This window comes from Orycteropus afer, unplaced genomic scaffold (genome assembly GCF_000298275.1).
Source record: "Orycteropus afer afer isolate SDZICR_OR568_19922 unplaced genomic scaffold, OryAfe1.0 scaffold00092, whole genome shotgun sequence".
NCBI classification, from domain to species: domain Eukaryota; kingdom Metazoa; phylum Chordata; class Mammalia; order Tubulidentata; family Orycteropodidae; genus Orycteropus; species Orycteropus afer.
The window spans coordinates 9,924,375-9,934,798 of record NW_006921679.1 but is presented as its reverse complement, the minus strand read 5'-3'; the positions used below and the strand labels follow the sequence as shown (position 1 = coordinate 9,934,798).

General features: G+C 38.6%; 1 pseudogene; it reads right to left on the bottom strand.

Annotated features, from left to right (window-relative positions):
• Positions 1 to 3,434: 3,434 nt before the first annotated feature.
• On the bottom strand, positions 3,435 to 3,923 carry LOC122150125 (annotated as a pseudogene).
• Positions 3,924 to 10,424: the final 6,501 nt, after the last annotated feature.

The following is a 10,424-nucleotide window of genomic DNA, read 5'->3' as shown; positions in this document are numbered from 1 at the left end:
AACCCTGTGGTGCAGTTCCACTCTGTCCTCTAGGGGCGCTGTGAGTCAGAATCCACTCCACGGCAGTGGGTGTGGTTTGGGCTTTGCTTCTGTGAAGATTGACAGCCTTGGAAACCCTCTGGGGCAGTTCCACTCTGTCCTCCAGGGGCACTGTGAGTCAGAATCGACTCCATGGCAGTGGGAATGTTGGACACACTACTTCAGTAGTCTCTAAACTTTTTGATTATGAACCAATCAAATAGATAAGAAATATGGGTCATTGAGTATTCGGACCTCAGAGGCCAAAAATGAAGAAAAGCAGAAATCAAAGAGTCAGGGGAATAGTGAAGTGGGGGGTTGCTCTGGGAACATCTGTCTCTGGTGACCTGAACTTCAGTTGGGAGAGAAGAGTCAAGTTGAGGTGGAGAATAAAATGGAAGACTCTGGCACCATAAAACCAGGACATCATAGAGCTACATCCGAAATGAATAGAGACTAAGCTAAAGGTCTGCCTTGCCAATGGGATATGACAGGGAAACCTTACCTCTCTTAAATTAGGCAAATCAGTTAAAAAATTATCTGAGAATTTATCATTATAAACTGGCTACCTTCTCATGGGTTCGATGTCTAATTTGATATTGGTATGATCCAGAGAGGAGCTCTGGTAGCATAGTGCCTAAGGCATTTGACTACTAACCAGAAGGCTGGTGGTTCAAACCTACCAGCCACTCCTCGGTAGGAAGGTTGGACAATCTACTTCTGTAGAGATACTACCTCGGAAACCCAAGGAGGGGTCGCTATGAGTTGGATCTGACTTGAGGGCAGTGCATGCATGCATGCATGATCCAGAAAAACTCAAGCTTAAAATATATTTTAAAATGGTGCCACGTACCTAGGGTCCCCAGGCATCTATCAGAGGAAAGGCAAACCTTTTCTGCAGGAGTTTCCCATCATCTCAGGCCTGGAAGATTTCCCAAAGGTGAAGTCTGCTCAGTTGTGAGCTAAAATAATCACCAAGACATGGGAAAACAAGGCCTCATTGGTGGAGACAGTAGAAACAAACAAACACAAAGCAAGCAGAACCAGACCTTGATATCTTCAGATTGTGAAATCATGAGGCACAGATTAGGAAGTAAGAATGTTTTCTGTTAAGCATGATAGTATGATACATTGAAAGGGATTAAAGAAGATACTAAAAGTATGACTGAAGAACAAAAAAAAGTATTAAAAACAAACCTAATTGATTTGGAAAAGACACAAATAGAGACTAGAATTCAAACTATAATAATCTATTAAAAAATCTCAGTGGATAAGGTCAAAACACCAAACTCACTGCCATCGAATTGATTCCAATTCATAGCAACCCCTTTTGAGTTTCTGAGGCGGTAAATCTTTATGGAAGTAGATTGCCCAGTCTTCCTTCTGCAGAGTGGCTGGTAGGTTTGAACCACCAACTTTCTGGTTAGTAGTCAAATGCCTTAGGCACTACACCACCAGTGCTCTTTCATGGATAGGGTAGCAAAGGAAAAAAGTAGACAAAATGGAAGACACATTTAATGTGTTGGGAAATAAACATGAATAAATACCGTTAATGCAATACAGAAAGACGAAGTATTAGAAAATATTTAGGAGGGGGTCTCCAAAGTAAAAACCCACTGCCACTGAGTTGATTATGATTCATAATGACCCTATAGGACAGAGTAGAACTGCTCCATAGGGTTTCCAAGGTAAAAATCTTTATGGAAGTAGATTGCCACATCTTTTTCTCATGGAGTAGCTGGTGGGTTTGAAACACCAACCTTTTGGTTTGCAGCCAAGTGCTTTAACCATTACAACACCAGAGCTCCTTGGAAAGGATCTACCATACATAAAATCAGAACTCAAATCATGAGTAGAGAGAATGGGCTAGACATTATTCAAAGAAATAATGGCTGAAATTTTTCCAGAACAAATGAGAGACATGAATTCTAAAGTTCTGGAATGACAGCTCATCCCAAGAATGACAAGCAAAAAGGAATTCATAGCATGACATAGAGTAAGTCAGGACTCCAGCAGCAACCTGTTCATTAAATATTAATAAAACTTAATGTCTTTTATTTAGATTAAAAGATACAAATAAAATTTTAAGGAGAATTATTGGATAATTTACACAGTAGAATTCGACATTAGTCTTGTTAGTTTTTGTTTTGCAGAATTTAATAGACTGAGTGTACCTGGAAGATTACATATGTAAAAATACCTAAGAAAATTCTGAAAAAGAATAACATGGCTAAACCCACTGCCATTGAGTTGATTTTGACTCATAGAGACCCCTATTGCGTTTCTGGAGTGGTAAATCTTGACAGAAGCAGATTGCCTCATCTTCCTTCTGTGGAAGGAAGATTTGAATTGCTGACCCTCTGGTTAGCAGTCAGATGCCTTAGGCACTGCACCTGCAGAGCTCCTTAGGTTGGTAATCTAGGTATTGGAATATACCATAAAAAAACCAAACAAACTCACTGCCATCGAGTCAATTCTAACTCATAGTGACATTGAGTTTCTGAGGAGGTAAAGCTTTATGGAAGTAGATTGCCCCATCTTCCTTACATAAAGTAGGTGGTGTGTTTGAACCACCAAGCTTTGGTTAGCAGTCAAATCCATAAAGATGTAGTAATTAAAATAGTATGGTGCTAATGTACAAATAGTTAAGTAGGTCTTTGGAGAAACTAGAAACACATTTATTTGGGGAGTTAAAATTAATAAGATGGCATTTCAGTCATAGGGCAGAGGCTGATTTATTTTTCTTTTCTTTTTATAAACATCCAGTTGTCTCAATATAATTTACAGAATACAATTAGGTCCCTACCTCACACCATTTGCAAAAATAGAAGTCAGATGAATTATGGCTAAATTTAAAACAAAGATGAAGATATCAGAAGAAAACAAAAGGCTTGTCTAATCTTGTAAAATGATCATAATGTTATTATTAAAGTTAGTCAAATTTTAAAAATTTGACATTTTAGTGTAGAAAGTTCCTTAGAATCAGAAGTGACTAGATTGCATTGAACTAATAGGTACTCATTTTAATATGATCACTTCCTTTTGTATACAGTAAAATATATTTCAGGACAAAAAAGGAATTTAGGTTACATTTTTTTTTTTCCCCTAGAAGGAAGGTTGTTTCTAGGATTAATAGTTTGGGTAAAAGTTCTTCATCTTCATTTAGTGAAAATGGTTGATAGTTTACACCATAGAAAGTAGGTATTTGAAAAGATTTTGTTCAGAATTTTAGTCTTCATAAATCCAAAACTACAGGGAATTGATTATTTTAAATATTCTTGTAAAGTTTGTTGAATGTTTTTTTTTTTTTACTGAAAATACTGTGTTTGGTTGCCTCACATTTCTTTAATATTCTTTTCATGTACTTCTTACATTTTTTATTATATTTGGATTTGCTGGATATCATGAGTGTTGTTTCACATAATTTTGGATTTTTTCCTCCCCACAGGAATTGGGGTCTTTATTGGCTGCAGGGTTCTTAAGGGGGATGAAGCAGAGGAATGGGTGACGTCGATGCTGGGTGCCCGTGCTTGATGGGCTTGTATAGGTGATGGAGACCTTGCTCAGGTAGTGGCTGATCCTCTCAGGCTTGATCCCCACCTGGTGAAGGCATTATGGTTCTACATGCCTACCGTGCCACCCACCATCTCGGGCAGGATGAGCGTGTCATGCAGGTGCATCTTCACGACCCTCGGCTTCTCCAAGGGCAGCGCCTCCTTCTTGGCCTTGCGTAGTCATTTTAGCAGCAAGGGCTGCTTCCGGCACAGGCCACGGTCAGCCGCTGCCGCCGCCGCACCACTGCGTCAGCTGCCCCAGGGCCTGTCCAGCAGCGTGGTCGAGGTCCGTGCCACGTGGTAGGTGAACTTGCGGAAGGTCCGCTTCTGATTTTGTTCCACTTCCACCATCTCCTCAGTTCTTCGGAAGGAAACCCAATTCTGGATTTTTTGAGGCATTCCCCAGACAGAATTCTGGTGGTGTAGTGCCTAAGGCATTTGACTGCTAACCAGAAGGTTGGCGGTTCAAACCCACCAGCAACTCTGAAGAAGGAAGGTTGGTCAATCTACTTCCGTAAAGATTGCCTGGGAAACCCAAAGAGGGTTGCTGTGAGTCCGAATGGACTGGATGGCCCGGAGTTTGTTTTTTTGAGTTTTCCTGGGCTAAATGGAATTAATAGTTAAAAATTTAAAGCAACTCATAGAGCTTATTACATTTAGTATTACATTTAATAAACTTCAGTAGTGATAACATGAAGAATGTTTAGCCACAAATGTGACAATTGATGAAGTATTCTAGTTTATATTGTCAGTGATGGATTTTTAATTTTATTTTGTTGTTGAGAATATGCACAGCAAAGCATACAGCAGTTCAAACATTTCTATGTGTACAGTTGAGTGACATTGATTACATTCTTTGTGATGTGCAACCGTTCTTCTTGTTCTTTTCTGAGTTTTTCCTCCCCATGAATATAATAAGCTCACTGGCCCCTAAGGTTCTTGTCTGATCTCTCCAGTGGCTGTTGTCAGTTTGATCTAGATGGCTCTTAAAGAGCATAATGTTCAAGGCAGACATTGTTGTACTAGTGAAGCTAAAGTACTGTTTGGTTTTAAGAAGACCTCAGGGCATGTTTTAAATTTAAGGTTAATGATTGACTCAGGGCAATAGTTTCAGGGGTTCATCCACCTCCATGGCTCAGATAAGCTCTATATTTTCCTCCTTTTGATCAGGATTCTTCTATAGAATCTTTAGTCAAAACGTTCAGTATTGGTGATGTATTGTTTTAAAATTTTATGAACTTTTTTGGCTCAAGGACAATATTATGGTCCTGAAGTTATCTATCTAATTAAAACTCACAATATTTTTATGTTAAATATCAATCTTTTTTCTTATTTATATATTTGAAAGTTCTCAGTCATTGTTTTTCAACGTAAAATTAATATATTTCACAATTATCACTAATTATTGTAGCATGTTACTCTAATCATATACATTTGTACTTCTGTAGATGAACTAAAGTGATACCACCTCGGAAACCCAAGGGGGGTCGCTATGAGTCGGATCTGACTTGATGGCAGTGAGTCTGGTTTTTTTTTTGAAAGAATACTTACATGAAAATGAATGTTAGGATGTTGATCATACATTCAAATAACAAATTATTTTATTGACTCTTCTACAGGAACCTTGATGATAAATTACACACAAGTTCATAGATGCCAGCAAAGAAGTAGAAATAGGAATTGACCTATTGGGCCTTGGGAACCATGTTGGAAAAAAAAAAAAAGTGAAACATCAAGAAAGGGAAAACACAAATTTTACTCCATGGAAATAATCACTTTAAGTATTTATTGGAAATTCTTTTATATATATGTGTGTATATGTATAACTCAAAAACTCACTGCGGTTGAGTTGGATCCGACTCATAGCAATGCCTCCTTGGGTTTCTGAGGCAGTATCACTACAGAAGTAGATTGCCCAACCTTCTTTCCAAGGAGTGGCTGGTAGCTTTGCTTAACAGTCATGTGCCTTAGGCATTATGCCATCAGAGTTCCTTGTGTGTGTACACACACACATACACACACATGTTCACCCACACAGATATATGCATTGCATTTTATATAATCAGATTATAACCCAAATGTCGTCCTAAAGGTTGTTGTAGTTACTCAATAATGTCATGGCAATAAATATACATCTACATTTTCATATTTAGTGGAGACATAATAGTCCATTGAAGAAACCTAAATTTCTAATGAGTTTTTTGTTATGAGACGTTCATAATATAGCCCACCATTAACTGAAATCATAATTACAGTGAATAGTCTTTTGCATACATTTTTGTGTACTTTGTATATATTGATCTTGCTATGGTGAATTCTTTGACGTGTGAATAGCTGACAATGATGTTTCTAGTGGTTGGATGGACTATTTACTTCCAACAATCTCCCGTCAGCCGCAAACACATATACATATATGTACTGATCACAGTTGGTTATTCCTGAGGTGTACATACCCAAACTAGACCAATCAGATCATCTCTCCTAGGAATTTGAAACTTGAATGCAGAGGCAGAGACCTTAAGTCTTTGAGACTAAGTCATTTTATGAAAGTGTCTCTTATGGATTACATTGTTCTCTGCCTGTGGTTATGATCCCATTTGGGAATAGGTTGTCTTTGTTATGCTAATGATGCAGGATAATGTAGGGTGTGTTTTGAGCTAATCTCTTTTGCGACATAAAGGAGATTAAATGAGCAAGGGAGAGAAGCCGAGTTGGAGGAAGAGTGCTGCCAGGCCACATGGAGAGCTTCAAGGAACCAGGAGACAGAAGATGTGGAAGGACCTTCTCTCATATCTGATAGCGAGAGAAAGCTTTCCCTTCGAGCTGGCACCCTGAATTCGGACTTCTTTCCCCATCTCTTTCTATCACTTGCTTACTTAATCTCTTTTATATCTCAAAAGAGATTAATTTAAGATACACCCTACACACTAATCCTTCCATGATAGAATTTTGTGAGATCGACAACTTGTTCATTGCAAATATCTTTTTTCAGCAACATAAATGGCCTTGCCAGATGGAATATACAGGGATCAATTTTTCTGTATCTGTGTAAAGAGACAGTGGAGAAAAGCTCAGTATTATCAGTCAGAACAATGCCAGAGGCCAGTTGTGGAGCAGGTCAAATTGCTCATATACAAGTTCAAGTTGAAGCTGAAGAAAATTAAACAAGCCCATGAGAGCCAAAATATGACCGTGAGTATATCCCACCTGAATTTAGAGACCATCTCAAGAATAGATTGGCTGCGTTGGACACTAATGACTGAAAACCAGAATTGTGAGATAACATCAAGGGCATTGTACAAGATGAAAACAAAAGATCAGTAAAAAGACAGGGAATAAAAAAAAAGACCAAAATGGATGTCAGAAGAGATTCTGAAACTTGCTCTTGAATGGAAAGTAGCTAAAGTGAATGGAAGAAATGAAGTAAAAGGCCTGAACAGATTTCAAATGGTGGCTCAAAAAGACAGAGTGAAGTAAGGTAATGAAATGTGCAAAGACCTGAATTAGAAAACCGTAAGAGAAGAACATGCTCAACATTTCTTAAGCTTACAGAACTGAAGAAAAAATTTAAGCCTTGAGTTGGAATATGGAAGAATTCTATGGGCAAAATATTGAATGATTGAGGAAGCGTAAAAAAAAATTTTATATATATATATATGGAAAGAATCCACAGAGTCCTTATACCAAAAAGAATTTGTCAGTGTTCAACTATTTCAAAAGGTAGTATACCAAACCAGAAGCCAAACTCACTGCATTTGAGTTGGATCTGACTCATAGCGACCCCTCCTTGGGTTTCTGAGGCGGCATCACTATGGAAATAGATTGCCCAATTTTCCTCCTGAGGAGTGGCTGGTTAGCAGTCAGTGCCTTAGGAAAAGGTAGCATATGATCAAAAATGGATGGTACTGAAGGAAGAAGTCCAGCTGCACTGCAGGAAATGGTGGAGAATAAAGCTCCGGGTACTGACGGAATACCACCAACTGAGATGTTTCAACAAACAGATGCAATGTTGGAAGCACTCACTCATCTGTGCCAAGAAATTTAGAAGATAGCTATCTGGCCAACCAATTGGAAGATAGACATATCTGGGTCCATGCCAAAGAAAGGTGAGCAAAAAATGCAAAAATTATCAAACAACGTCATTAATACCACACACAAGTAAAATTTTGCTGAGGATAATTCAAAAATGGTATAGCTGTACATCAGTGGGGAACTGCCAGAAATTCAAGCCAGATTCAGAAAAGGACACAGAATGAGGGATATGATTGTTGATGTCAGATACATCTTTACTGAAAGCTGACAGTACCAGGAAGTTGGGTACCTGTGTTTTATTGACCATGCAAAGGTATTCATCTGAGTGGATCATAACAAATTATGGATAACGTCGTGAAGAATGGGAATTCCAGACCAGTTCATTGTGCTCAGTGAGCCCTGGTGGCATAGTGATTAAAGCATTTGGCTGCTAACCAAAAGGTCAGTGGTTTGAACCTACCAGCCACTCTGGGAGGAAGATGAGGCTTAATTGTGCTCATGTTGAACCTGTACATACACCAAGAGGCAGTCATTTGAGCAGAACAAGGGGGCTCTGTGGGGTTAAAATCAGGAAAGGTGTGTGTCAGTGTTGTGTCATTTCAGCAGACTAATTCAATCCGTATGCTGAGTGGGTAATCCAAAAAGCTGGACTATATGAGGAAGAATGCAGTGTCAGGATTGGAGGAAGAGTCATTAACAACCTGAGATATGCAGATGACACAGCCTTGCTTGCAGAAAGCAAAGAGGACTTGAAGCACTTCCTTATGAAGATCAAAGACTATAGCCTTCAGTATGGATCATACCTCAATATAAAGAAAACAGAAATTTTCACAACTGGGCCAATAAGCAACATCATGATAAATGGAGAAAAAATCGAAATAAAGATTTAATTCTATGTGGATCTATAGTTAATGCCCATGGAAGCATCAGTTAGAAAATTAAATAATGCATTGCACCGGGCAAATCTGCTGCGGAAAATCTCTTTTTAACGTGTTAAAAAGCAAAGATGTCACACCGAGGACAAGATGTATCTGACCCAAACTATGTTATCTTCAGTCACTCATATGCATGCAAAAGCTGAGCAATGAATACAGAAGACTGAGGAGAAATTGATGTCTCGGAATTATGGTGTTGAAAATATTGAATATTCCACGGCTGCTAGAACAACTAACAAGTAACGTGTTGGAAGAAGTATTGCTAGTGTCTGATGCTGCTCCTCAGAAGGAGGATGGTGAGACTTTGTCTCATGTGTTTGGACATGTCATCAGCAGGGACCAGTCCCTGGAGAAGGACATCATTCTTGGAAAAGTGGACAGTCAGTGAAAAAGGGGAAGACCTTCAATGAGATGGCTGCAACAGTGGGCTTAAACATAACACTTGTGAGGGTGGAGCAGGACGAGGCACTGTTTCATTCTGTTGTACGTAGGGTCACTGTGAGTCGGAACTGGGTTGACTCCACCTATCAAGAACAACAAGAAGCCTCCTAAGCTGTGAGAAAATAAATTTCTGTTTGTGAAAGCCATCTACTTGTATTTCTGTTACAGCAGCAGTAGAGAGCTAAGACATTGTCTTAGAGAGAAAGTACAGTGTCTTCTTGGCTGTGGTCTGTGTGGCTGCCCTGGCTCCTGTATTCCTGAAGGTATCTGTCTTTTTATCTCAGTCTGTCTGTCTGTCATCTATAATCTTTTATCTATTGGTCATCTATTGTTTGTCTGTTTTTTTTTTAATCATTCCACTATTCTATTTTATCTCTTATTCTGTGGATTACCCCAATAAATTAACCAGAGCAGAACATCTAGATCAAAGGGCAAATTCTGGTTATGTTTTTACATACATCAAATAATATTCTAGAAAGATTATGCCAGTTTACATCGACTCTATCAGTTTGAGAATTCCCATTTCCTTGTGTACTTACTAATGCTGGTTTTATTAATCCTTTTACTTTTGCCAATCTGAAAGAAACAGTCTTTTTGTTTTCAGTTCATTGATTATTCTGAGGTTGACTTGTTTCTCTTATGTTTATTGGCCGTTTGTATTATTATTATTATTATTTTGTTGACTGCTTCATCTTTTTCCCATGGAGTGGCTGGTAGGTTCAAATCATTGACCTTTAGGTTAAGGTCGAATGGTTTGATCACTGCACCACCATTGTATTTGTTTCTTTTGAGCTGACTCATGGCATAGGTACATTTTTATACTGTGATATATGCTATTTTATTAATGATTTTGAAAGACTCTTTGTATATCAGAGAGACTGAATTTTTTTATATGTGCTTTAAATGTTTTTCCCAGTTACTTATTTTTTAATATTAGACTACATTTTTTTTCTGAACAGAATTTTTATCTAATCAGATTTCAGTCCTTGAAATTTGGTTCTGATTTTCCTGCAGAGTTAAGAATAAAATTATCTATTCCAAAATTATCGTTGTTATGTGCTGTTGAGTCAGACCCAACTCATAACAACCCCGTCTTGGGTTTCTGAGGCAGTATCACTACAGAAGTAGATTGCCCCATCTTCCTTCCGAGGAGTGACTAGTGGGTTTGAATCACCAGCCTTCTGGTTAGAAGTCAAGTGCTTTAGGCACTACGCTACCAGAGCTCCCCTCAAACGCAACCGACTTAGAATAGTTATCCATAAAAAAACAACCAAAACCAAATTCATTGCTGTCAAGTTGGATCTGACTCATAGTGACCTCTCCTTTGGCTTCCGAGACGGTATCACTATGGAAGTAGATTGCCCAACTTTCCTTCTGAGGAGTGGCTGGTGGGTTTGAACCACCAGCTTTCTGGTTAGCAGTCAAATGCCTTAGGCACTATGCC